We start from the raw sequence: 27,575 nt of genomic DNA, 5'->3' as shown, positions 1-27,575 counted from the left end.
AGTATTTCTGTGTGTGTGGTGAGATCACTTAAGATCAAATCTTTTAGCAAATTCCCAGGATACAGTATCATTAACTGTACTCACGATGCCATACATTACATCTCAAATAACTTACTCATCCTGCATAGCTGAAATGTTATACCCTTTGATTCAGATCTTAATTCTGCAGTAAATGCACCAGGGCCGAAGTGTAAGCAGAGAAGGAGGCTCTCCAGGGACCACCATAGGATTTTTTTTTTTTTTTTGAGACAGGGTCTTGCTCTGTTGCCCAGGCTGAAGTACAGTAGTGTGATCACAGCTCACTGCAGCCTTGACCTCCTGGGTTCAAGTGATCCTCCCATCTCAGCCTCCTGAGTACAGCTGGGACCACAGGTGTGCGCCACCACATCCAGGGACCATAGGAATTTAATCCAGTTGAGCCATCAGCCTGGGTTACAGCCTCCTGCCCTGCAGCCTGCTCTTCCCTAAACCCTGGGTGGAATGAGGCCACCTTCTTGGTCAGAACCAGCTCCTGAAACACCCTGGCAACTTAGACATGAATCCCAGTGAACTTTCCTCATGACAGCGCTAAAGTCTCTACGCTGGAAAAGCTGCAGCTTCAGGACCATAATGTGCAACCTATGTGCTGGCATGATGACACGGTCCTGTGCCACAGAGACCCCTGCTCTACATGCGACGATGCACCCTCTGCCCTCTCCATTGCCCCATAATACCCTTCTGTCACTTTCCCTTGGAGAGACACTGCTTTGAGAATATGCCCAGTGCCCTCCTTATTGGAGCCAAGTAGTAAACTCTTGCTGATCAAAACTTGCATTCTCACAGAGTCGTTGTTGCTTGACAGGGGAATGAACGCTGGTATTTTTCAGGTAGCAGAAGCTCATGTTTCATGGCATGGCCAGTTTCTGATACCTGCTCGGCCATTACCTTGGCTGGGTGACCTGAGGCAAGTCACCTTTCCTCTCAGATTCTCTCTTTGTGTGTTGTTGGCCCTGTCGTTTCATTTTTTATTTTTATTTGTGGGACAGTCTCATTTTGTCACCTAGGCTGGAGTGCAGTGGCATGAACTCAGCTCACTGCAACCTTCGCCTCTTGGGTTCAAGCAATTCTCGTGCCTCAGCCTCCCGAGTAGCTGGCACTACAGGCACACACCACCACGCCTGGCTAATTTTTGTATACTTTGGAAAGACGGGGTTTCGCCATGTTGTCTAGGCTGGTCTTGAACTCCTGAGCTCAAGTAATCCTCCTGCCTCAGCCTCCCACAGTGCTGGGGTTACGGGCGCACCCAGCCAGCCCTGTCCTTTCAATGGGCCCCGGCTTGTCTGGGAGTGTTCTTTGTGGGGTGAGAGGGGAGTCCGTGTAAACTTTGCTTTCTACCTCCATCCCCCATACTGGCTCAGGAAGGTCTGGCTGGCGGCTGTCTCAGAGGAAGGGGGCTGCCTACAGGGGGCCAGGTGATTCCATCACCCGGGACCTCAAACCTTCCACTGTCCTGCTGCTGAGACCTGGAGGGACGGCTAAGTCTGGGGAGAAAAAAAGTCAGGAGAACTGAGCCTGAAATAGAAAGTCCACCCATTTCTCCAACAACCATAGGCCTGCACCCTCGGCTCCCACGCAGCTTCGTCCGGATCCGGCAATGAACCGCTTCCCCAGGTGTCCATAATCCTGCACTCCCGGCTCCCACGCAGCTTCGTCCGGACCCGGCAATGAACCGCTTCCCCAGGTGTCCATAATGCTTCGTCCGGACCCGGCAATGAACCGCTTCCCCAGGTGTCCATAATCCTGCACCCTCGGCTCCCACGTGGCTTCGTCCGGACCCGGCAATGAACCGCTTCCCCAGGTGCTTGTTATTTAAAGTGTCTCCACCATCCTGTGACTTCTCTTAAATTTAACCATCTTGGTGGCTTGCCACCCGGCCCCGAACAGGGGTGCAGAGGAGTTAGCTGGGTGCTGACGGAGAATGCAGAGTTCTGGGTCCTGCTCCGGGATGGTTTTGTAGAAATGTATGGAGGGAATGAATCATTTTCATCAGTGGGTGTTTTCCCTCCTATCTTCATTTCTTTTTGTTTTACAACGTCTTAGTGTCTTGGAATTCTGGGAAGGAGAATGTAAACATTTTTCAGAACCAGCATTTTCCCGTCTTCTGTTTGGTCTGGGGCAGTGTCTTGGCCGCTCCTGGGATGTGGTGGCTGTGGAAGGCTGGTGGGGGTGCACGTTCCACAGCACCCCGAGACCCTCGGTAGCTCCCACCTGCCTGCGCTTGCTTTCAGCCCTAAGGGCCAGCTGGTGGGGCCGCCACTCAGCTCAGGGCTGGTGCAGGGCGCTCAGGGCATGTCTTTTGTCCTGATGGGCTCTGGAGGCCGGAACCTCAATTCTGCCTTTTGGTTTTCCCAAATGAAGGAGAAATGCCCAGCCCGGGGTGGACGGGATGACGCTCGGCTCCGAGCGGAGGCTGGAACACAAAGTGAGTTTCTCCTGAGTGTGGGTTCCTCCTCTGCCATCTGGCAGCCTCCCCATTTCTTCCTCCTCCCCCTGTCCCACAGACTCATCAACCACCTAAGCCTAAACCACTTTCCCAGCAGCTCCCTCCTCCTTCCTCTGTGGATCCTGGGACTCTGTGGCCCATGAGATACCTCCAGCTTCCCTGACCTGGAGGCCAAGGTCACCTGCCCAATAGCCTTGACTTTGGCAGGGCAGGTGTCCCGAGACCTCCCTCCCTGGGACCCCAGCCACCTCCCCGACAGCCTGCCCGTTCTCCATCCCCCTCCCTGTAAGCCAGGCTCCAAAGCCAGTCATAACAAGGCACAAGAAAGGAAAGCGGAGAAAAGGAAAAACATGTATCTTGGCCTCAGCACAAGCCTAGAGACGATTCACTTCCAAACCACTGAAAACAAGGACGTGCCAGGGCTCTGATGCAAGGGTCTGATGCGGCGCGCTCACTCCTGGCCTTGCAGAAAGGGCTCTCTTTTGGGGGGTGGGGGTGAGAATGGGGAGCGACAAGGGAGGAGACAGTCCCCCCACTCCGAAGCAGGGCTGAAAGTTGAGCCCCCATAGGGCTTCCCACATGGAGCAGGCACAGGGGAGGAAGTGGCTGTCTGGAGGGCAGACTGTCAGGCAGCCTTTGCCCGTCCTGGCCCCTCTTCCCCCTCCTCAGCCCTCCATGCAACCGCAGCCTCTCCCAGAGGGCCTGACTATGGTTTTTCCTGTTAACTCCGCCTGTTCTTCTTCTGCGGCCTTTGAAGCTCAGCTCTTTCCTTCCATGCTGTGACCTCAAATCCCGGCCCCTCCGCTTCCTTCGGTGGGGGATTGTCCTTTCTTTCCAGGTCCCCGCATCCTTGTCCAGGAGCAGCCAGCAGCGTGGAGCTGGGGCTTGGAGATCTTGCTCCCCGCTGCGTCTAGGGCTCAGGGGCATGGCTGCGGACCACACAGGGGCAGGTGGGTATGTGTACTCCCTGCAGGAGGACAGGTCTGGCATGGGTCAGATGCCTGCTATTGTGATCTGTGGGACTTAGAGGGGTGTCCCTGACACTGAGCAGCTCCTTTCTTCTCACACAGTTCTGGAAAAGCCCATGAGGCTGCAGCAATTGCTGCTTGGAGGGTGTCTCTTATGAGGGAAGAGGTGGAAGGATTCATGCATTCCTTCACTCACTCACTCATTTGCTCCTTGATCATTTCAGCACCGAGTGGGCACCTGCACTGTTCCGGTCTCTTTCCGTAGATTGAGAGGTGGGCTGTTCCAGACTGACAGATGGGCTTCACATAGTCTCAGGCTCTGTGCACAGGGCTCCTGGGGCAGCTCAGAGCTGCAGTGCAATCAGGTTATACCCCATAAGGAGAAGCTGCCTGGGACCTTGACCCCTGGCCAGCAGAACAGCTGCTGCAGCTGTCACTGATTACCCAGCCTGCGTGGGCCTCGGGTCGAGTGTCATTTGTCACTCCGGAGAGGACATACTGATGCTTCTCACAGCTTGTGGAGGAAACGTGCAGGCCCGTGGGGCTTCATAGACTAGCGAGGGCCCTGCGGCCATGACCTCGGCCAGGAGCGGCTGTCTGTCTGTCTGTGAGGCCCTGGTCCAGGGAGCCTTCCAGGGCCCCGGGCACGTGGCCACCCACTTTCTCAACCTCCTTCCTGAACAAGACACTTTTTAAGGCTCAGTTCAGAGCTGACTTCTCCCTGTGGTACTTGGTGATGGGAAGTCTTTCCACCTCCCGAGCCTTCCCCTTTTTGGGGGCGTGAGATCCTGGGATGTTATTAACCCTATGAGGCTCGGTTCCTCATCAGGAACTTGGGGATCATTGTAGTTCCTACCTCCTAAATTCTTAAAAGGCCTGTTGTTATTCAGTTTTCCAGACAGTTTAAAAGAAAAGTGCTGGAGAAACAGATCATCATAACAGCACATTTTATTGTAGTCTTCTAACGAGCTATGTAGTGAGGTACACCCACTACTCTCTCCGGGTGTAGAGAGTAGAAAAATCGGCTCAATCCTGAGCGTAATAATGAAAGAGGCCTGGAGAAATTAAGAAATGCATATAAGGGCACACACTGTTAAACGGTAGAGCTGGGATTGCCACCTCGATTTTGGATGATGGAACCCACGCTTAACCACTGCCCTGTCCCACCTCCCAGCGAGGGAAAGAGAAACAGCCACAGAGCCTCTGCCTTCTTTTAAAGCACATTGGCTTCACCTTCAGAGTGGAATGCCGAGCCCTGCCTGGGCTTGCCCTGCGGCATTTGGGCGAGGAGCTGAGGTCCTTGCACAGAGTGGTGTGGTTGGTGCATGGTTGCGTGTGCACTGCCCAGATGCAGGGTGTGGACTTTGCTCAGAAGCACAGCACCTGTGAAGCTTTCGGAAATTATCCCTCTGGCTCCAGCCGTTTCTAGAGATTTCCAGGCACATCCCTGCATGAAGGTTTCAGAGTCCCTGGGTTTCCCAGGGCCTTTTCTTTGCTAGGAATCTCTGAGACGCGCTCTGCAAAATGAGTTGGCAGCATCTCTGTGCCTCTGGTTTTGCCAGGCTCCACCAACAACCCGCTAAGGACTCTTCGCCCTCAAGGTAAAACCCAAACTCCTTAGCACAGTATTCAAGGGCCTGCTTCCCTGCCTAACTGCCCACCTGCTTCCCTGCCCACCTGCTTCCCTGCCCACCTGCTTCCCTGCCCACCTGCTCACCTGCATCCCTGCTCACCTGCATCCCTGCCCACCTGTCCACCTGCCCACCTGTCCACCTGCCTACCTGCCCACCTGCCTACCTGTCCACCTGCCTACCTGTCCACCTACCCACCTGCATCCCTGCCCACCTGCCCACTTTCATCTCTGCCCACCTGCCCACCTGCTTACTTGCTCACCTGCTTACCCGCTTGCCTGCCATGCTTACCTGTCCAGCTCGTCTTCCCTGGTCCTCCTGCTGCTGTTCTGCATGGGAACTGCCGCTCTCCCATCTCCAGCCAGCCCTCCTCTCCACTGCTGCATCCGCGACCCTTCACTGTCCTCACGACTGATGCATCCATCCTGGTCCACCTGCCCCAGATGCTCCTTAGGGCAGCGGCCCCACTGAAGCATCTTCACATTCCCATAGAAAATTGTGGGATGCCAGACAGGGACAAGCACCTCCAAGAGGAGGGGATCAGAACTAGAGATGAAAAGGGATTTGTCATCCATCACCAAGAAAATCAACACGAGAGGCAGGATTGGAACCCTGTCCCACAGCATCTGGGGTTGATTTGTTTGGGGGGCCACGGGGCTTTTTCACCCATGTCCACCTTAGTGCACTGAGGGGAACCACACATCATTGAGGGCCGATGGAGGCCCCCAAAGCCCAAATTGCTGTGCTCCCCAGTAGGTAAGCAACCCTGCGAAGAAAGCCTACCTTCTCTCTCCCTCCCCAGATCCCCATATCCAGACAGAGTGAGGAAATGCATAAAACCAAAACACACTCCTTCCCCAGGTCCCCAGACACCCTTAACACAGCTATCTGCAGGATTGAATGATTGCTGGGACCACACAATTTACACTTGGCTCTCACGGTCCGGAGGGGAGGACTGTGCCAGCATGAGAAGAACAGAGGGAAGTAAATGGAAATTTGGCGAGATCCTGTGGCTGCAGCCAGACAGGAAAACTGAGATGGTGTGAGCACAAAGGGCTGGAAGGAGTTGGCTTTTTCCAAGAAATTACAGCGGAATCTTCTTCCAAGAGGCTGGGGGCCTCTGCAGACATGACCTCATTACTCACCCCCTCAATCCCCCGGCTTCCCTAGGGACCAAGGGCCAGGGGTCTCTGCCCAGTCCTAGCTCCAAGGAAACTCACACTTGGCTGATTTTCCTCATCGGAGCTGGCCTTGAAGTTGGCTCACTGATAATCACCAGAAAATCACCCCAACAATGGGTGATGCCACAGTGTCCTCAAGCTTCGGGGGTCCGTAAAAACACTTGACTCCCCCAGGACAAAAATGACTGTGGGAAACACGCAGTTCTTCAAAGAGAACAGTTTCATTCTGTACCAAAGGGTGTCTCAATTTGCCTTGGCAAGAGAGGGAGCACCATGTTGTGGGGTGGACAGCGCTCGGGGGGTGGGCGGCACTCGGGGGGTGGGCGGCCCTCGGGGGGTGGGCGGCACTCGGGGCGTCAGCGGCACTCAGGGGGTCGGTTGGCGGCACTTGGGGAGCTGACCACCCACGTGTTGGAGCCTCTTCTATGCCACAAGCCCTTTGCCAGACACTGACCATTGATACAAGGTGTGTCAGAGCTGGGCCTTAGCAAGCAAGGGACAGAGTTGTGCTTATGATAGGGGCTAAATGAGGTCCTGGAGTTGGTGCAGAAGAACAGAGTCTAGGGGTCCCGGAAGGCTTTGTGGAGCTGCCGTGCTAGCTCCCTCCCATCCAGGGTGCCAGCTATGGGCAGGCGCTGTGCTGAGTGACTCCTAGGCATCAACTCACTCAACCTCTGTAACAACCCGGAGTCTGCTCAGAGCATGGCCCATTGGCTACCTAAGTGCGGTGCCAGGCACGGGCCATGGACGTTCCCTGGGTGAATGGCTGACAATGATACCCACTGCAAAACAAGGAGGCTGAAATCCTGGAAGAAAAGGAGCTTATCAGCAGTCCCTGAGCCCGGGAGTCAGATGCCAAACCCAGGACCCCAGTGGTTAAGAGTCCAACCCTGGACACCAGACAGGCCAGGCTGGATGGGGCTGGACCTCTCAGTGTGGCCTTGCAAAAGTCACAGCCTCTGAATGCATGGGTTTGGATATGGAGATAAAAATATTTCAGACGCTGTTGGGAGAATGAAATAATATATAAACTTGCTCAGCACAGGACTGGCCTGCAGTCACCATGGAATAAGTTACCGTTCACTGAGCTGCGCTCCGATGCTGGGTCTGTGGGTGCCTGCTGCGGTCATGCTGTGCTTTCCCTGGCCACTCTTCCGCATCCTCCCTGGCAGCTGCTTCTTCCTAAAGCTTTGGGCTAGGCTTAGATGTCCTTCTGCGTCAATACAACATGACGTGTACAGGAACCTAACTACGGCTTTTTAGTGAAGATGCTCATGTTTCTGAGAAAAACAGGCCTATTGAAGTAGCCTCTGTATTTAAGTTAGAGCCTGGCTTTAGCCTGCTGACTGTAGTCATTGAATGACAAACAGAAAAAGTGACCAAATGGTTTAGTAACTTACTCTCTCTGAATACTTTGGAAAACAAAATGGACGTTTGGGTTAACAATGAAAGAGAAGGAAGGAAGGATGGGCCAGGCACGGTGGCTCATGCCTGTAATCCCAGCACTTTGGGAGGTCGAGGTGGACGGATTGCCTGAGGTCAGGAGTTCGAGAACCGCCTGACCAACGTGGTGAAACCCTGTCTCTACTAAAAATACAAAAATTAGCAGGGCGTGGTGGCGGGCACCTGTAATCCCAGCTACCCAGGAGGCTGAGGCAGGAGAATCGCTTGAAGCCGGAGGCAGAGGTTGCAGTGAGCCGAGATTGCACCACTGCACTCCAGCCTGGGCGACAGAGCAAGACTCTGTCAAAAAAAAAACAAAAAAAAAAAACAAAAAAAAAAACTAAAACATCGCAACCAAGAAGAATGACAATGAATTGCTAATTAGGGTCCCTTCCAAATCTTGGTAAGGGTGGGATATAGCTGTTAACTTAGTTAAGATTCTATAGCTTGAGTTTGGTTACTACAGGAAAGCATGGAATGAATCCCAGCTTTGGTTATGAAATCTGAGATCTGTGAAATTCCAGCACTTTATCCAGCACAGTGAAAGCAACATTCTTACCCAAGGAAACCAAAGCCCATCCTTGATCCCCACAGGCTCAACCACGCCCTAATGAGAGTGTCTGTTAATCATTTTCCCTTGTTTCCCAGGCTGGTGGGCGGAGAGACCCTCATTTGGGATGGTGGGGGAAAGACACCGGTTTCTCCATGCCTCTGTTCAGTATGGCGCTCTGTGGTTTGAGATAGATGAAACACATTGGCATGTCCCAGGCTCAGAATCTAAGGAAACTGGAGGAATCTTAGCAGCCAGGAGCTTGAGGTTGCCCTTAGCTCAGCGGGATGAGCAGCTAAAATGCAGGTGGTGGCTCTGTGGAGAAAAAGAGACAGTGGCCGCTCCTTCGGAAAAGTCTGTTCCAATTCCCAGTGTTTATTTTGGCCCCAGGCAGAGGGCCCTAGTGGAACAGGGGCAGGGAGGAGGCATTTGGAAACCACAGGGTTACTGATGAGATGGTGCAAAACACACCTAACCAAAATACTGGCCCTAGGGTGGATCAGGGTGGTGCATTTCTGGACTGTTCCAAGACCGTCAAGGCCAGTGTGCACAGCTAAACACAACCAGGTTCCTGGTTCCTGGCAGACCTTGATTTCCCGAAAAACCTTCCACAGAGTGGTCCCGAGCTTTAGCTAGAAGGCCATATAAATCTCCTCCCTGCCCCCACTATGACGTGCAGCTTCAGGGTGGATGAATTTGCCTGTGATAAGCAAGGCTTCTGGAAGAAAGACCTGTTTAGGGGAGCAAATGCTTCCTGCCTAGGGGAAGGAGTGCCTTGTGCCCCTGGCACAGATGGCACCTGGGAACTGCATCCTCCTCTGGCTCCCAGTCCTCCATACAGGCACTTAGACTGGGGAGCAGGGGGTAGCACTTCTCTTATCCCCAGCCTTTGAAGTGACACAGAGCCTGGAGTTCACTGGAGTAGGGCTGTGAGGAGGAAACCCCGTGGTCACAGTGGCGACTGGAGACCTCTGCCCGCCCTTGGGAACGTGCATCTTTCCTTCTGTTTGCTTGCAGGGAGGAGAAGGTGAGTATAGCAGAGACCTGGAGGGGACTTCGGAGTCCGTCTCCCACGGGGCCTAGTGCTGAAGAACTTTTCCCGGTGGAGGGTGGGGTAGGCCCAGGTCGTGAAACAGAGCCACACTTTTTGTTTGTTTGTTTGTTTGTTTGAGACAGAGTCTTGCTCTGCCCAAGCTGGAGTGCAGTGGCACAATCTGGGCTCACTGCAACCTCTGCCTCCCGGGTTCAGGAAATTCTCCTGCCTCAGCCTCCCAAGTAGCTGGGACTACAGGCACACACCACGATGCCGGGCTGATTTTCGTATTTTTACCAGAGACAGGGTTTCACCATGTTGTCCAGGCTGGTCTCAAACTTCTGACCTCAGGTGATCTGCCCACGTCAGCCTCCCAAAGTGCTGGGATTACAGGTGTGAGCCATCATGCCTGGCCCACAGACATACTTTTAAGATAGCAGAATCGGGACTGCTGCAGCCTCACACCCAGCTAAGCCTTTGGGTTTCCATGTAAGACCCAAAGCAGTAAAGATTTCCCTCAATCGGCCAAGTCTTCAGACTGCTCACAGGCGAAAGAAGTGGACAGGGATGCAGCTTCTACACAGCTTCCCGAACCCTCCCCTGCAGCTTTCTTTTCTTTTTTTTTTTTTTCTTGAAATAGGGTCTCACTCTGTAGCCTAGGCTGGAGTGCAGTGGTGTGATCTTGTCTCACTGCAGCCTTGATCTCCTGGGCTCAGGTGATCCTCCCACATGAGCCTCCCAAATAGCTGAGACTACAGGCGTGTGCCACCGTGCCTGGCTTTTTTTTTGGTTTGTTTTTGTTTCGTATTTTTTTTGTAAAGACAAGGTTTTGCCATGTTGTCCAGGCTGGTCTTGAATTCTTGGGCTCAAGCGATCCTCCGGCCTTGGCCTCCCAAGGTGCTGGGATTTACAGGCATGAACCGCCATGCCTGGCCACCCCTGAAACTTTCGATGTCACTTGAAGGCAGGTTCTTTTCTCCCAGCTGAACCCCAGCTTTCACCTTGAGGGCAGGGACAATGCCTGACTCTCCTTTTGCATCCTCAGTGCCTTGAAATCTAGGCAAGATGGGTGCTCAAAATGTCCAGTGAATGAATAAGGGGCAGGAAAACATAGTGGGGGAGGAGGGAAGGGGACAGCAAGGTTGCCTGCAGGGAGCCTGCAGGGTGGGGAAGTGGAGATGGGAAGGGCACAGGCAATCTGGCTGGTGAGGTTGGAGGACACTTGTCTCTCAGCCTTCTGATGCCATCTGCAAACCTCACAGGTCCCCTTCCGCAGCCTTTCCTGGAAGTTTGCTTAATAAGATTGAGAGAGGGAATTAGCCAGAGACAACAGGTTTCTCTTCACAGTGACTGGAAGTCAGTAGAGGCTGGGGTGGGGAAGGGCTGGCATGGGAAGCTGACTCCAGGTGAGCCCTGGGCTCTGGACAGCACCACCTAGGCCTGCACGCTGGTGAGGCTGGCGCGGAGAGGTGAGTCATCCGTTCTTCATGGCACAGCTGTCGCCTTGCTGAAACTCACATTAGACACACACTCGTAGAATCAAATGTACCACGTGCAGCCATTACAGATGGGCACACCCACCCCAGACTGCTGTTGCCAGGTCTGTGTGTAGTTCCTCTCACTCACTGGTCCTGCAGAGCCTGGGGACATCTGCAAGGATGAAACGAGGTACAGATAAGGTTCACTGAGGCCACTTTTCTCTATTTTTGTGCAAAAGTGACCAAGAATAAAAACTCCGGTCACCTGGCAGCCCCTGCACTGGACAGCAGATATGAAGAATATGTAGGCAGAGCGCGGTGGCTCACGCCTGTAATCCCAGTACTTTGGAAGGCTGAGGTGGGCGGATCATGAGTTCAAGAGATCAAGACCATCCTGGCCAACATGGTGAAACCCTGTCTCTACTAAAAATACAAAAATTAGCTGGACGTGGTGGTGCGCACCTGTAATCCCAGCTACCTGGGAGGCTGAGGCAGGAGAACTGCTTGAACCTGGGAGGCGGAGGTTGCAGTGAGCCAATATCGCGCCACTGCACTCCAGCCTGGTGACAGAGAGAGGCTCCCTCTCAAAAAAAAAAAAAAAAAAAGTCTACAAATATTCCAATCAATGGATGCCTTCGAGACTGTGAACCAAGCCTAAGCACCTAGAGGCTCCAGTGAATCTGTTTGGCCGGCACATTGGTTGTATCCACTTACAGAATAACCACTCACTTAGGAAGCATCCAGCCAGCCCTCCCTGCTGTGCGCCAGGCCTGGGCTGGGTGCTGGGGTGCAGAAAGAAGCAAGGCAGGTGGTGCTCGCCTCAGGACCTCAGTTTCTCTCCATGCCCCATCGGGGGGCCTCCTGAACCTGAGCATTTCCCCAAAGCAAGTGCATTTTAAGTTCTTTTACAAATAACATTTCCAAGGACTGAAACCAAAAGGCTCCAGTAGAGAGAAGGGGTTTATATTACAGTTCTTCGAGCCCTGCTGCCTAACCTAGAAGCATCAGAGGCAGATGGCTTCTTGGAGGTCACCCAGTGCAGGGTTTCTTTAGGTCAAAAGAGAGTGTGGTGACAGTATTGTGATGTGTAACGAATTTAAGAGGTGTAACTCAGGCTCTACGTGCAAACCCAGGGTACAGGCTGCTGCCGAGAGGCTGTCAGAGTGGTGAGTAGCCACTCATACCACCTGTTGGCAGAGAATGAGGAGCGGGCAGGGGAGGGGCAGGCCGTGTGGCCTCCGGAGATGGCAGCAGATGGAGATCCGGGCAGAGGCAAGTTGGACTTTGTCCCTGGCTATGCCACTGATTCTGATTCACCATTTAGAGAGGACTCACTGGTTTTCTCTTCCTGGGCCATGCTTCCTTCTTCTTTCTTTCTCTCCCTTTCTTTCTTTCTTTCCTTCCTTCCTTTTTTCTTTCTTTCTATCTTTTCTTTCTTTTTTTTTTTTCTTTTAGAAAGAAGCACCTGCCTTGCCGCCTTCCCTCCTCTGCCTGTCCAAAGGTGAATGATGAGTTGGGCAGTGTGCATGTCTTCCCAGAAGAAAAAATGAGGCTCAGATGTGACTCAGTGTCCCCGGTGAGTGGGTGCATCATAAATGTCACACATTAACTGCACTGAAAAGCCTTCTTGGGCTGTCTTCACTGTCTTGTTCTTGGCTTTGGATTCCTGAGCTGCAACATAAGGATGTGCATGGTGCTCCTGACCGCGTGCTCCCCCGGCAGTTCCAGGATGGTGCAGAGTGCTGACAGCCACGTCTTGGAGCTTGCACTGGCCAGTGCTTAGTGAGTAAGGAATTGTGAGACTTGCACAGCCCTGACAGCTCCTTAGGGGTCACATCGCTCAGTCGGTGAGCCCAGCAGTTTCTGGGTGGGGGAGGGCGCTGAGTGAGCCAGCACTGGAGAGGCACTGGCTGAGATCCACTGACCACAGAAGAGGAGAGGGAGGTTCTGAGTGACCCACAGCACACTCCAGACCCTTGGAAGATGGGGAACACTTCCTAGCCCCCTGCTGAGCCCTGGAGGCAACCAGTAGAACATTCTGGGTCTGAGACCTGAGTCATTTTTCACCCTGCTCCTGCCCTCTCCTTGGCAGCTCTCAGAACTGACTCCTAAGGGAAGGCAAGTGTTTGAACTGACTTTCTCCAAAGTTCTCACTCTTAAGAAGATGCAGGTGGAGTTATCTGTGATTCTCCCTGTGGGTCAGGTGAGTCCTCAAACTGCTTCCCTCATGGTGATAAAGTGGCTGCCAGCACCTTCCAGGCCACATGTATCCTCGTTCGTATCTAGGAGGGAGATGGCTCCACATCCCCCAGACATAGAACAAAGCCCCCAAAGAAAAGGACTTGCTGGTTTTCCATTCTTTGCTTCCCTAGTTCCTTAAGTCCTGGAGGTAGTACGTTAGAGTCAGAATGGACAAGTAATTCGTTGTCAGATCAGGCCCTCTCCAGAGTGATGGGATGGGTGGTGTATGTGATAATGGTGCTGGGATGGCAGGGGGAGCTGGTCACCTTGGCCCTTGTGGGGGACCCAGGAGAGCTGAGTCGAGGTCCAGCTCTGCCACTGGACTTCCTGGGGCTCAGTTTCTTCCTCTGTCAAATGGTGTCATTTGATTGTGATACTTTTTGTCTCTAGTTTCCTAATAAATGTCAGCTGCTTGACAGAATGCATCTCATTTTGAAGGGAAACGTCCACTGCATTTATTTTAAAATATCTCCTGGAAAAGGGAGACCTTCTTAGCAGAATTTACCATTTAAGGAGCCAAGCGGTATTGCCAGGAGCAGGCACTGGTGACATCTGCCCTCACGGCTGGCCGGGGTTTGAGAGTGAAGCATGGGAATCCTGTTTCCTCTCCCCCTGCTGCCTTGAGCAGAGAAGGAATTTCTCAGGCTCTCGTTCCCAGAAATCTTCCCACTTACGACTCAACCTCCCCCTCCCTGCCCACCCTATTAAGCAAAACAAACCTAACAGAACTGCAAATGCTCTAAGACCAAAATAGATCTTTCTGAATTTTAACCTTGTGGGCATGATGGTTCATTGAACCCAGCTTCCAGTTAGTCTTCCCAGCATGCATGGCCTTTCGGTTTCACCCTCTTCTGTGCCCGTGACTGACATGTCCCCTTTGTCCTAATGCTGCCAGCCCTTCCTCCTTGCAGTGTCTCTGGGATGCCTTCCCCTTCCTTGACCTCCGTGGGGCCTTCCTCAGCTGATCACTCACTGTTCCTGCCTCCCGGCCGATGGCTCTGATTCTCAATGGCTTCTGCATAGTGAATGCTGCCAGGCAATCTTCCTGGAGTATCTCCTTCACCACGTTGCTCCTTCTGCCTGAGAATCTATAATGAGCACGGAAGGTCTCAGGATGTTGTGGGGACATGCTGGGTTGTTCTGATGGGCCTTTTGGGGGCTCCTGTCCGGTGTCCCTGGAATGTCTGTGTGGGAGGATTTGGTGTGGCAATCTGGTTGGAAGGGAGGGGTTACTTTTATAGAAAGCACACCATCTTTACTTCCTGCATCATCATAAAGCCACAAAAAGAGTAAAAGTTTCTAAAGGTGATTTTATTAGAGTGCTTCACAGTCCAGCTACAGAACATCCACATCCAACTACTGTCAACAGGGGCTTTGTCAGCTCCCACAGCTAAAACACGCCAAGGAAGGGCAGGCATCTGCGTTGATTTTCTCCAAAGCTCTTGATCCTATGAGGCTGCAGGTTGAGTTATCTGTGATGCTCCCTGTGGGTCAGGTTAGTTCTCAGCCTGCTTCCCTCATGGTGATAAAGTGGCTGCCAGCACCTCCTGGACCACGTGCGTCCTTATTCACATGCAGGAGGAGGGAGACATCTGCCCTCACGGCCAGCTGAGGTTTGAGAGTGAACCTTCCCCTAAACATAGAGCAAAGCCCCAAGTTTCCCTCTGAAAGGATTCATTTAGGTTTTTCGTCCATCCTCGAAACCACATCTACAATAAGAGAGGTCACTGCAGGTGCCCAGGGTGTCCTCCTGGAGCCTCAGGGGTGTCAGCACCTACCCCACAGGCCATTGCTGAGTGACTGTGGGTTGGTGGGGGAGCCCTGTGTCACCACAACGTAAGATGGAGAAACCACATCACAGAGGAGCAGTGTTAAGGGATGGCCTGACCGAGGGGTAGGTGGAGATTTGTATGTGTGGGGTGCACACACCCCAGCTCCTGCCCAGCCCCACAGGCTGTTAACTGGGCATGAAAGTGCTGGCCCAGGGCTGGGTACAGGCTCATGTCTGTAATTCTAGCATTTTGGGAGGCCAAGGTGGATGGATTGCCTGAGCCCAGGAGTTCGAGACCAGCCTGAGGAACATAGTGAGACCACGATTCTACAAAAAATAAAAAATTAGCCAGGTGTGATGGTGCATGCCTATAGTCCCAGCTACTTAGGAGGCTGAGGTGGGAGGATTGCTTGAGCCAAGGAGGTCAAGGCTACAGAGACCCAAGACGGCACCACTGCACTCCAGCTTGGGCAACAGAGCTCTTGATTTGTGCGATCATGGCTCTCTGCATTGATTCTGTCCTCCCAAAATAAATAAATAAATAAATAAATAAATAAATAAATAAATAAAATAGATAAATAAAGTTCTTGCCCAGAAAGGGAAGTGGGTTTGAGAAATAGTTGGGGTGGGGAAGGAGCTTTCCTGAAAGAGCCACCTTTCCTTTGAAAAAGGAGAAATGATGGCTCTGGAAGGACCCGCTCTGGAGTCAGACTTGAGTCCAAACATGCTTTTCAGGACACATCAAGTGTACAGAAAACAAAGGAGGGTGTGCAGGTGTGGGGCCCCCACCACGTCCTGGGGTCCCCCGGTCGATGGCATCCTGTGCCTGCCCTTCAGGATGGAGCGGGTTTCCTTCTGGTGCACAGCTCTGCCTCCCTGGGTGCCTGCTGCTTTCTGAAAGTACCCTTTTGTGTATGCATCAGCCTCTGATTGATACAGCCACAGAGTAGGTGGACACCTGCGTGCCTCAGTTTCCTCACGGAAGAAGCAGAGATGCGTTCACAGGAAACCACGTAAGAAGCTTCTAGATACAAGCCTCGCCACTGAGGACAAAATTGACTTTCCTCAGGACCGACAAGTCCCGGGGATTTTGGTTTCTTTATGGCCGGGAGTCAGGAAAGACCCTGCCTGCCCAGTGGTGAGGACACGTGGCCTCTCCTTCTCTGCTTCCTCGGGGCAGGAAATGGCAGGCGGCACCTCGCTTGACTCCGTGTCCAGCCCAACACCCCTTCCTATGTTGGAAGACTCGTAGAATCCATCCGGGGAAGAAAAGGTGCTGCAGTTCCAGCTGCAATGACACCCTCTGTTCACTGCTGCCCGGGCCCTGTGGCCCTGGGTGAGATGTCGGGGTGGGCAGTTGGGGGGGGCTGTATTTTGGGAGGCTGCCATGCACGTTGTGTGACCATGGGGTGGCACACAGTGGCCCCTTGGGGGCGTGTGGTTTGGTGGACCCCAAGTTCACAGTGAGACCCACTGAGTCAGTGGTGGTAGTGAGGTTCCAGGAACCTGGCTTTTCAGTGCCAGAAGACATGTTGCTGAGGGTCGCCTAAAGCTGGAATTGGACCAACCCAGGGAGGATAAATGAGACACTTGCAGAACCAGAAGGACCTTAGTGATCCCCAGTCCCCTCCTTTGAGTTTATATAGACAGACAGGGAGACCCAGGGAGGGGACGGGATTTACCCACAAAACTAAGCACTAGAAAGGGTTGGAATTCGACTTGAACTTGTGAACGTATTGTCTCCTCATCTCCAGTCCTGGGCCTGTTATTGCGAATACATCATGTAAATGGAGAAACTTAATGTTTTAAGGAAGTTGTGGCTCAAATAACATACACTGTTAACTATTTTAAGGCCTAAAAAAAAACAAAAGAAAAACAGGTCAGGCAACCTCATCACTTCTTGGTTCTTGGTTTTGACATCTCAGCAGGGTTCTTACCAGTTGGGGTGGTCTGGAGTCAGAAAGGCCCCCAAGATCTCCCCAGATTTTAGGATTCTAAGGCCTAACTCACAAGTCTCTGGTTTGGAGTGAGTTTGTATGGATGGGGGGATCTCCTTCAAGCGACTTAATGCTTTCAGAAAATGTGAAAAAAGTTAGTGGGGCATGGTGGGGTACACCTGTGGTCCCAGCTACTCTCGAGGTTGAGGCAGGAGGATCGCTTGAATCCGGGAGGTTGAGGCTGCAGTGAGCTATGATAGTGCCACTGCACTGCAGCCTGGGCAACAGAGCGAGACCCTGTCAAAACAAACAAACAAACAAATAAACACACACAAACCAACCAAACAAAAAAAGCAAGACAATGTGACCACATGTGAGAGAGGAGAAGGAGCTTCATGAGGATAAAATATCCTACAATGAATCTTGTGGAGATCCTTGAAGATGAGACTGGTGGAACCTGGTCTAACCCCAAGACGGATAGGGAGGCCCGGGCAGGGAGTTCGTGCAGGCTGCACTTGCTGTTTTCCAGGCAGCACCAAGGATGGCTGCCCGCCTGGGATCTTGCCTTGGCTAATGACATTGAACCTGCATCATGCATCTGCACTGCCTCCCGCACTCCGAGGACTGTGCTGCACAGCCTCCTTCTGGGACTGAAGTTGGAGGAGTGAGAAGGGAGGATTCCCTCCTTCTTCTGAAGTCCAAGGACAGGCTCCTTCTGACTGGAGAAAGGAAGCATCATTATTGCTTGTGAGAGGATGGGAAGGGAACCACCCCCCACAGAAGACAAGCCAGTCTTGGCATCTCCAGGAAGCTCTGCATCTGGAGAGCGGTTGGCTACGCTGGTGTCTCCTCTAACTTTTCCTTGACTGTGCTTACAGAGAAGTGTGCACACCATGAGTATTCAGCCAGTTGAAGTTTTATAAGCGGAGCCCACTGTGAAGCCACACCCCGCTGGCACCCCAGACCCTCTCCCCGCCCCTGCCCCAGGTGGCTGCCGTCCGGCTCCCAGCAGCAAGGCTGGCTCTGCCTGTCCTTGGACTTCATACACTGGCAGCGGACAGTGTGTGCCCTTTTGTTTCCAGCTCTTTTGCTCAGTGGTGTTTGTCCCACCTCTCTGGAGGGATCTAAAACCCAAGCAGTGTTACCAGTGTGTGGGTCCCACAGGCAGCTTCCCAGTAGGAGGTCAAGAATAGAAAGGGGATGAGCTCAGAGGCACCTTCAGCCCAAAGCCAGAGAGACCAGTGTTGTCTCCAGAGCTGGTCCCTACAATGCGGTGCAGAGCTCTGGCCACTTGTCCCCAGCATGCGGGCTGTACAAGGCTGGGGGAAGTCCTCCTGTCCTGGTGGCCCCAGAAACCAATGGAAGAGGCGTGACTTCTCAGGGCCCCCAGCATTCTGTCATACTCGTGCATGCTTTCCTGGTGCTAGGAACTGAGTGTTTATGTCTCCCCCAAATTCCCATGTTGAAATCCTCACCCACGTGAAGATGGTGTTAGGAGGTGGGACCTTTGGAAGGTGATGAGGTCATGAGGGTGGAGCCCCAACGAATGGGATTAGTGCCCTCATGAAAGAGACTTGGGAGAGATTATCTCTCTCCTCCACTTGAGGACACCGCGGGAAGCCTGCCTGTCTGCAACCAGGAAGCTGGCCTGCAGCAGAACCTGATGGTGCAGGCGCCTGGATCTCAGAACTGCCAGCCTGCAGAACTCAGAGAAGAGACATGTTTGTTTTTATAGGTCACCCAGTCAGTGGTTCTTTTTATAGCAGCCTGAACTGACTAAGACACTTGGGAAGGTTTGTTCCTTTTTGGTTTTGGTTCTTGTTTTGTTTTAACCTAACCAAATTCTTGACCCAGTTATTTAGAAAAGAGAAGCCATGTCTTCTGAGGCACCAGTCTTCAACAGGGAAGGCCTCCAGTGGTCTCGGCATCTGCTGTTCGCTATGTTGGGGAAAGCTCCTGTGCTTCTTAAAACACTTCTAAGGCAACGTATAGATCATGAAAGCCATGAAATCATTGTTTTTAAATTGTTTCTCACACCATTAATTCAGGAGGGAGATCTTTACCTTTCATCCTATTTTGTGCACGAGGGAAAAAGTAGGAATTGAGGTCAAGTCAGGCAGGGACCTCGGAGTCCTTTTGGGAGTGTAAGGGCTGGCCACACAAACAGATAAGATGGAGCTTTTTTAAAAAATATTTATTTATTTTAAAATAGAGATGAGGACTCACTAAGTTGCCTAGGCTGGTCACGAACTCCTGGCCTCAAGCAGTCCTCCTGCCTTGGCCTCCCAAAGTGCTGGGATTACAGGTGTGAGATGGATATTGTTGTGACACTGTGGGCGTGAGTGTGCAGTCGCCACACAGTCTTGGTGACTTAGCTTAGCTTTTCATGTTAGCTGTGATTAGGGTTGTATCATTCATGAGAGCAGCTCTGGAGAAAGGCCTTGGGTAAGGCATGAAATGGTTTTTCTCTTCCTTGAGCTTAATTTTTTTTTTTCCCTCAGGATGCTTGCAGATGTTAGGACTGCCTACGTGCTAAGAGCACCTGGGAAGGTGATGGGCTTCCTGTGGGCCCCTCGTCAGCTGGGCCCAAGAGGGTGATGGGTTTCCTGTGGGCCCCTCGTCAACTGGGCCCAGGAGGGTGATGGACTTCCTGTGGGCCCCTTGTCAGGTGGGCCTGGGAGGGTGATGGGCTTCCTGTGGGCCCCTTGTCAGGTGGGCCTGGGAGGGTGATGGGCTTCCTGTGGGCCCCTCGTCAGGTGGGCCCAGGAGGGTGATGGACTTCCCGTGGTCTCCTTGTCAGATGGGCTACTTGCCCGCCCTGTGTCTGTGTTGAGGCTGCAGCAGGAATAGCACATTGGAGCTTAAAGCAGAGTGCTGATGTGTGCATCGCATTCTTCCAGGGCGGCTGTGGTGTTGAAAGCTCATTTGGCCAGGGTTGAATTAGCAGAGTGCATTGAGAAATGGAACTCAAGCCCAGTGTGATCTTCTGGGAAAAGCTGACACCAGGTAGGCCAAAAGCCAACATCAAATCCACACAGTGGCAGCCGCTGACTGCAGTCAGGGAGAGAGCCACATGCTCCAAATTGGGTGAAGATGGGGTCTGGAGAGGGCAGATTAGGAACAAATGAAAGGGGCTCAGGGGCTTCTGCGGCTGCTTTGAGGATTCCAGACCAGTGTTATGGGCAGGGGGTGCAAGGCCTGGCTGGTGTTAGGACTCCTGGGTCCCTTCCTGGCAAGTGAGGGCCTGGTCAGGGGAAGGCCAGCTGTGAGGGGCTCCCCTCTAGAGTCCCAGGCAGAACTCTGCTTTGCTAGTCTTTCCCAAGTGGGAGGATGGCTTTGCCAGCCTCAGCGCATGCACCCAGCACTAAGCGCTGTCTGGCATCTCAGCGGCTACTCGCTAAACGTGCCAAATTGGTTGAGTCCTAATAGCCAAGGGAGAAAGCAGTCAGAGTGGGCCGGCCCTGAGTGTAGCTCACTGGTGGGGATTTGTCGGGGGTGTCTATTGCTTGTTCTCCTCCATAGCAGCACGTGGGAAACACAGGCATTTCCGGTGTCCAGGTGACCTTGTGAAAGGGTCTTTTTTGTATTTTTTAAGAGATAGGGTCCGCTCAGGCTGGAGTGCAGTGGTGTGATCATAGCTCACTGCAGCCTCCAATTTCTGGGCCCCAGTGATCCTCCCACCTCAGCCTCCAGAGTAGCCGGGACTACAGGCTCACGCCATCATGCCTGGCTAAGTTTTGTATTTTTTGTAGGGATGCAGCCTTGCTATGGTGCCCAGGCTAGTCTTGAAATCCTAGCCTCAAGTGACCTGCCTGCCTTGGCCTCCCAAAGCTCTGAGATTAAATGCATGACTCACCATGCCGGGCCCCAAAGCGTCTTAATTCCGACCCTCCTTGCTCACTGGAAACTCCTTTTCTGATGCCTTGGGTGAGCTGTGGTCTTCATCGTGGCCTCCCTTTTTTTTTTCCAACTACCTACATTTCCACTTATTCTCTGATTTTGAGGGGACTTGGAAGTTTATAACATTTCTCTATGGCTCACTCACCATCTTGGGTCTCTAAAATTCACTTCTGGCAGGGCCAAGGAAATATTGAAGAGTAGACTGTTGTTTTTCCAAATGTTATCACAGGAGCAGGAGTTGAAGCACAGAATCTTCCTCCCGTCTTTCCTTCATGCTCATTGTCTCTCTCTCTCCCCTGCCCCCATTCTTCCCCAGTCTCTCTCCCACCCCTCTCTTCTCTCTTTCCCTAGGCTACACAATGATAACATACAAAATAGAAACAGAAAACTAAAATTAGATGTGTATGACCAAGGATTCTGCTTTGAGCAAAGGAAAAATAAACCATACCCACATTTCTATTTTTCCCAGGACTTGAAGAACAACCTATTTGGCTATTTGGGCAGTTGGCTATTCCTGGGAACATTTCAGAAATAACTCATGTTTGTTTATTATTGAGTATTTATAACAGTTTCAGAGTAGGTTTCCAATAGCCCCACGGAGGAGAGCGTGGGCTCTGGGAGGGACGGGCAGGAGGGCCTCTGGGCAGGAGACGGGAAGGGCACCATCACTGCTGGGTCTCACACCGCCACCTGCTCCTTCGAATTTTTGCTTGCTGAGGCCACAACACGGGAGTGACTTCCCGAAACACAGGGCTGGGAGATTTGTTTCTCTGTGAGTCTTCCCTGAAAGGATATAAGAGCCTAAATCGGAATACTTCTTGCATTTGATGGAGTGTGGTGCGCACACACACACACGAACACACACACACACAAACACACACACACACACAGGCAAACACTCTGTGCTCAGGCATGGATTAGAGGTGACACTTCTGGAGGCATAAATGGATGGCGGATTCCTGAGCAGTCACCCACAGACCTGTGTGCCCAGGAATGCCACCGGCTCCAGGGCGCTGACATCACCCCTCTCCTCCGGGCCCTGGGAGAAGTGCTCTGACCCCAGGTCTCAGGGTGGTTATTTTTCGCCAGCAGACCCATGCTGTGGCATTCTCACGGTGTGCTCCAGGGAACCAGGCTTTTGGGGAGGGCCCCTTTGCCCTTTTGAGCTCCCAGTCTCTGCCACTGCTGTGAAGGAACCAAGAGTTACAGGTGGTTAAAGGTGGAGGGGACTTGGGACCCATTTGCTCAGCATCTTCCACTGGTAGATGAGGCCAGAGGTCAAACAGCCTGCTCAAGGTCAAACAGTCAGTGACAAAGCCACTGTCCCCTTCGGCTCGCCCCTGCACTGCTGTTTGTTTATTACAGTGATCCTCAAACAAGGTAGTCTCAGGACTCGCTTTGTACTCTGAAAAACCACTGAGGCTCCCGAAGAGCTCTTGTGTATATGGCCGCGTCTATCAATGTACGCTGCATTAACAATTACAGCTGAGAAACTTCAAAAATAGGCATTTATTAATCTATCAGTCTATTAATAAACCCGTTGCACACCAACATAAAATATTCATATAGCAAATAATTATATTTTTTCAAAACAAAAGAATTCAGTGAAAAGAAGGGCATTATTTTACATCTTGCAAGTCTTTTTAATGTATGGCTTAATAGAGGACGTTGAGGTTGTCATATCTCCTTCCATATTCAATCAGAGTTGAACCTCATGTCATGTAGCTTCTGGAAACTTCACTGTGAGAGAATGAGAATGAAGAAGTTAATTAGTGTCTTAGAATTATTATGAAAAGATCTGGAACCCTTCAGGTGTTCCTCGGTGACACTTTGAGAACCACTGGCCACTGTATGTTTCTGTTGCCTCTCCGGCAGCACTCTTTTTGACTCTGGGCCACACAGTCGTTCGATAAACATGCGTTGAGGAACTACCAGGTGTTAAGCTGGGAATTTAAAAACAAATGTTGCATATGTAAATGCTGGTCCAAAAACTCAGCTGCAAAAGAAATAGAGCGCACTTTATTTTCCTGTAGTAACTTGACATCTGATTGCAGGTCTGGGTGGCAGGGTGCTGGGAAATTCCAGTCAGTCCTTCCCTGGCTTTCTCCACCTAAAGACTGTGGAGTAATCTTGGGGTCTCGGGGCCCTCATTTCCTTGTGGGGCCTTTATGCTCCGTGTGGATGGGGGCAGCTGAGACTCTGAGGCCTGGTCTCATGGCACTCCGGCTTCCCGCGCTGGAGGTGAAGGAGGTGGGGATCCATCTGCCCCTTCAGAGTTCAGCTCTGTCCCTCAGAGGAGCTGAGAACATGGGCACGGTTCCCCAGGATGCATGTTCTCTCTCTCTCCCCTCTCATTCTCTCTGTTCTCTCTCGTTCTCTTTCTCTCTCCTCTCGTTCTCTGTCTTGTTCTTTCTCTCTCTCCTGTCTCTCTCTTGTTCTCTCTCCTTCTTCTCTCTTGTTCTCTCTCTCATTCTTCTCTCTCTCTCCCCTCTCTCTTGCATTCTCATTCTCTCATCTCACTCTCATTATCTCCTCTCTCTTGTTCTCTCTCTCATTCTCTCTCCTCTCTCTCGCTCTCTCTTATTCTCTCTCATTCTGTCTCTCTCATTCTCTCATTCTTTCTCTCTCCTTCTCTCATTCTTCTCTCTCTCCTTCTCTCTCGTGTTCTCGCTCTCGTCTCATTCTTATTCTCTCCTCTCCCTCGTTCTCTCTCTTGTTCTCTTTCTCTCTCATTCTCTCCCTCGTTCTGTCTCTCTCGTTCTTCTCTCTCTCTCATTCTTCTCACTCTCTCCTATCTCTCATTCTCCTTCTCTCTCATTCTTCTCTCTCCCCTTCTCTCTCTTGTTCTCTTTCTCATTCTTCTGTCTCTCCTTCTCTCTCTCATTCTCTCTCTCCTCTCTCTCTTGTTTTCTCTCTCGTTCTCTTTCTCTCATTCTTCTCTCTCCTTCTCTCTCTTGTTCTCTTTCTCTCATTCTCTCTCTCCTTTTCTCTTTCTCTCATTCTTCTCTCTCTCCTTCTCTCTCGTTCTCTCGTTCTCTTTCTCTCATTCTCTCTCTCTCCTCCTCTCTCTCATTCTGTCTTTCCCTCTGTTGTTCTTTCTACGTCTCCCTTGGCTGCTTCCTATCAGGTCTGATGAATCTCTTGTTGGGGAGATCCTTCTCCCCTCAAGCTTCTTCCAGCCCTCTCTGCCCACTCCACCTTCCACCTTCTCCCGGGGGCTCAGGGTTTTAGAACCAAAAGCTAGAAAAATGTGCAGGCTGTTTCTGCCCCAGCCTGCCTCACGCCTCCGTCAGGATTAAACGAGATAATAATACACGTACCTGGCACACACAAGGACCCACTGAAGCCGCTGTTGGTGTCCTTGCGATTTGTACTCAGGGATATTGAGGCAGAAAGGTAAACAGGGAAGAGGAAAGGGGAAATTTCAGGTAGAGGAAACTCTGCGGCATTCACATTTCAACACGGGCCATGACAGCGGCCCCTGGTCCCTGGTCTTCTGCAGCTGCTTGGGTCCCTCAGTGCTAAAGGGAGGTGTGGGGAGCATCCCCCCACCAGGGGGGCATCCCCTGCTGCCCTGTCCTCCTTAGCCACTCTCCTTTCTCAGGTCATGGCACGGATTTCATTTCCAGGAAATCCACTCCTAGCTCGCTCGTCAGCAGGCCCAGATGAAGGGACGCAGCTTCGTGGGGTCTCAGCAGGCCCCGTTGGTGGGACGAAGCCTTGTGGGACCAGCACTCCTGGTTGGTGGGACGCAGGCCTGTGAGCTCAGCAGGCTCATTTGGTGGGACGCAGCCTCATGGGGTCTCAGCATCAGCAGAGCTTTGGAGCCTCCAGTCCTCTCCAACACTGCCCTGCTGGGACTGCCCAGCCTCTGCTCAGAAGCTTCCAGGGATGGGCCCTTCCTTTCGGGCTCCTGAGTCCTCCTCCTGGTGACTCACCTGCTGCCCCAAGCGTTTTTAGGGGTGTCAGTCCCTACGTGTCCTCATCTGTCTAGGACGAGTGCCCCTGGGAGCACATGCCTGGCCGTCTGCTGGGAGCCACTGGTCCAGCCCTGGGTAATTTCTGTGGGACACACAGACCACGGCGGGCGCACACTATAGGTAGTCAGTAATGGCTCACGGATGACGGGTGTGAGCTGGAGCAGCAGTGGGCAGGGGCAGCTCACCTCTTTGCAGGTGGCGGGTGGGGCAGCTGGGGCGGCTGCTCCGGGTGGCTGGAACCGATGGGGCAGGGCTGTCTTAACCACAGCTTGGGTCCAGGCTGCTTGTCATCACTCCCTTTGCCCACCCGGATGGGGCTGCTCATGCATGGCCACTGCGAACTGCACTCTGCATGTGTGTATGTGTGTGTGTGTGTATGTGTGCGTGTCTGTGTGTGCGTGTGTGCATGTGTGTATGCGCATGTATGTGCGTGTATGCACGTGTGTGTGTGTGCGTGTGTGGTGGCCTGCGCTCTGTACACACAGCTGCCCAGCAGAGAGAAAGAAGAGCACGGGATGGGAGAATCTCCTCTCTTTCCTCTGACGCTGTCAAGCCTTGTGGGTAAATCTAGAAGACGTGGTTGGTGGACAGTTAAGATTCTGTTAAAAATGGGAAACAGCCCCTGCATGTTGCCTTTAGGCCGTGATGCTCACAGCTGGGTGAGTGTCTCGCCTGGCTGGTGCTTGCTGCCTTTGAACTCCTTTGCGAAGCAGGCTGGTGGTCTCCCGTGTGGGGATCAGACATGGCAGTGGGTCCTGGCTGCACCGCACAGCTGGACCCCGAGCTCTTGTGAGTCTGGGCAGCGTCACCCTTCTGTTCTCCTGGAGTGGAAACGGGAGATGGGTGGATTTCTTGCGGAAAAGCAGGACGAGGGCAAGCCCCGAGGGCCCCAGCCTGGGTTTCCTGCACAGGCAAAGCTACCTGTGGGGGCTTGAGTGAAGAAGCCACAGTATATTACAACTCAGGAAAGAATCCACGTTGTCTGTGCTGAGCAGCCTCATGGGAGGTGAATTAGAGGTGAGTCAGATGCCTTCGGGGGAGGAAATGACTTATCAGGCTGAACTTCCTTCAAAGTACATCCATCCATCACTTGCAGAAAACAAAAGAGAGCAAGACAGAAGACAGTGGGTGAAGTCCTGCTTCCAGACTCCCCTTTTTGCCAGGATATGATGGATCTGTCAGCCAGTGAGGCCCCTCTAAGAGGCGTGGTATCTTCAGGCCAGGTCAGGCCCATCTGGGAGACTCATGCATTCCCTGCAAGGGTGAAGGCCGCTCTCCATGCACTTTTAGGGTCCCCTGCTCCCACAGCGTAGTCACCCTGGCTCTTCTCCTGGTGAGAGTCTGCCTTGAGGGCTGAACGGTGTCACTGAGGAGCTGGAGAAGCTACAGCCTCCCACGGCAGCCTTTGTGGCCGGGAGTCCTGGTTCAGTCCTGTGCCTAGGGCTTCTTGCTGCTGCATGCATGCTTGTCTTAGACGGAAAGCTCAGGGAGGCACAGGACTTTCTGTCTGAAATGTTTTGTGCAGTGCTCAGCATGGTACGCCTCTCCTCACTGCCCCAGTATGATGATTTCTGCAAGAGTTTCTATCCTGATGATTCTATTTCCCCACTTTATAAAGGTGCCTAGAGTCCTGGAGAGCTAGAGATGGGGGAAATTCAGATCATCTAAACCTTTCAGCCCTTCATCGGACAGAAGAGGAAACTGAGGCTCAATCTGCCTGACATTCCCAGGGTCACGGCACAAATTCATGGAAGAAGCAGGAGGAAACTCAGTTCTCCAGTCTGGGTCCAATGTATGTTTTAGAAATGTCTCCACAGGGTTAATGACTCAATTTTTCATGCATGATTAATAGTAATAACAATCATGTTATGTTTGTTTCTGTAGCTTTGGAAATCACTCCTCCCACTTGAGTTTCAGGTCCCAATTGCCCACACCTGCAGGAGTGAGGTTTTGCTGAGACTGATAAGGCACTCACGTTTTGTGGGAGTTGAATTGCCTCTGTAGCCTAGAATCTAGATTTTTTTCCCTCCTCTGCTCTCAATGAATGCAGAATTCCCTCTCAGTACAATCTGTGAACCATTCTGCAGTAAGATTGTCATCGTCTCATTCACACTACCCGGTCAGTAACACAATGGGCTGTAATTGATGTGGTTCAGAGACTCACATCCAAGCAATACAAATGAATCCCTTATGGTGGTCTGCAGCCACGCAAATGGATCTCGTGTCTGGCATTAATGGGAGGGGGGAAATTGCTAACAGATGACAGTAACTTTCAGCTAGAGAGAGAGAGAGACACTCTGGCCTTCAGGCCTTCCAGCTGAAACCACTTCTGATGGCGCTCTTCCTCCCACATGTGCCTCATAGACGTCGAGTATTTACGGGATGCCCTGAGCCCAGCCCTGCTCAGGGTTTAACAGCAGGGGCCGCGTGTGTGTGACGGCTGAGGTCATGCAGTCGTTCATTTCAAGCTGTAGAGACATTTGGTTTTAAAAGCCCCAGTGCCTCCACTGGGATTGGCTTTCGGAGAAGAAAAACAGCTCCTGAGTTATTTTCCTGTCCAAGCCCGGGTGGGATCACGCTGCAGCGCCAGCCTCCATTAACCCTTTGGGGCTGAGAAAGTTCTTAAACCTTGTGACTTTCTCCTGGTGATTTTCGCCTTTTCGAGGAAGCTATGTGAGCTGCAGTGATTTCCCGTGAGCTCAATGAAAATGCGTCTGATGCGTATGCACCTGAGCTAGAAAGCACAAAGACCGCTAAGAAGCCACGTGAGGGCTCAGAAACAAACGTGTTGGGGCTTCGAAAACCTGTTTCTGGAACCACTTTCCTTGTCTGCAAGGCAGAGGGAGAGAGGGAGGGACTCTATTATTTCTAAGTCTCTCTTGAGCTCTTACACTGTGCAAGCCCATGAACGTATTTAATCGTGCATTAGACAATTGTTTTGAATCTATGCCCTGCCTCTCCCAAGATCAACCTTTCCCTG

This window comes from Hylobates moloch, unplaced genomic scaffold (assembly GCF_009828535.3).
Source record: "Hylobates moloch isolate HMO894 unplaced genomic scaffold, HMol_V3 SCAFFOLD_2, whole genome shotgun sequence".
Classification (NCBI taxonomy): Eukaryota; Metazoa; Chordata; class Mammalia; order Primates; family Hylobatidae; genus Hylobates; species Hylobates moloch.
The sequence above is the reverse complement of the archived record's forward strand: the minus strand, read 5'-3'. Positions refer to the sequence as shown.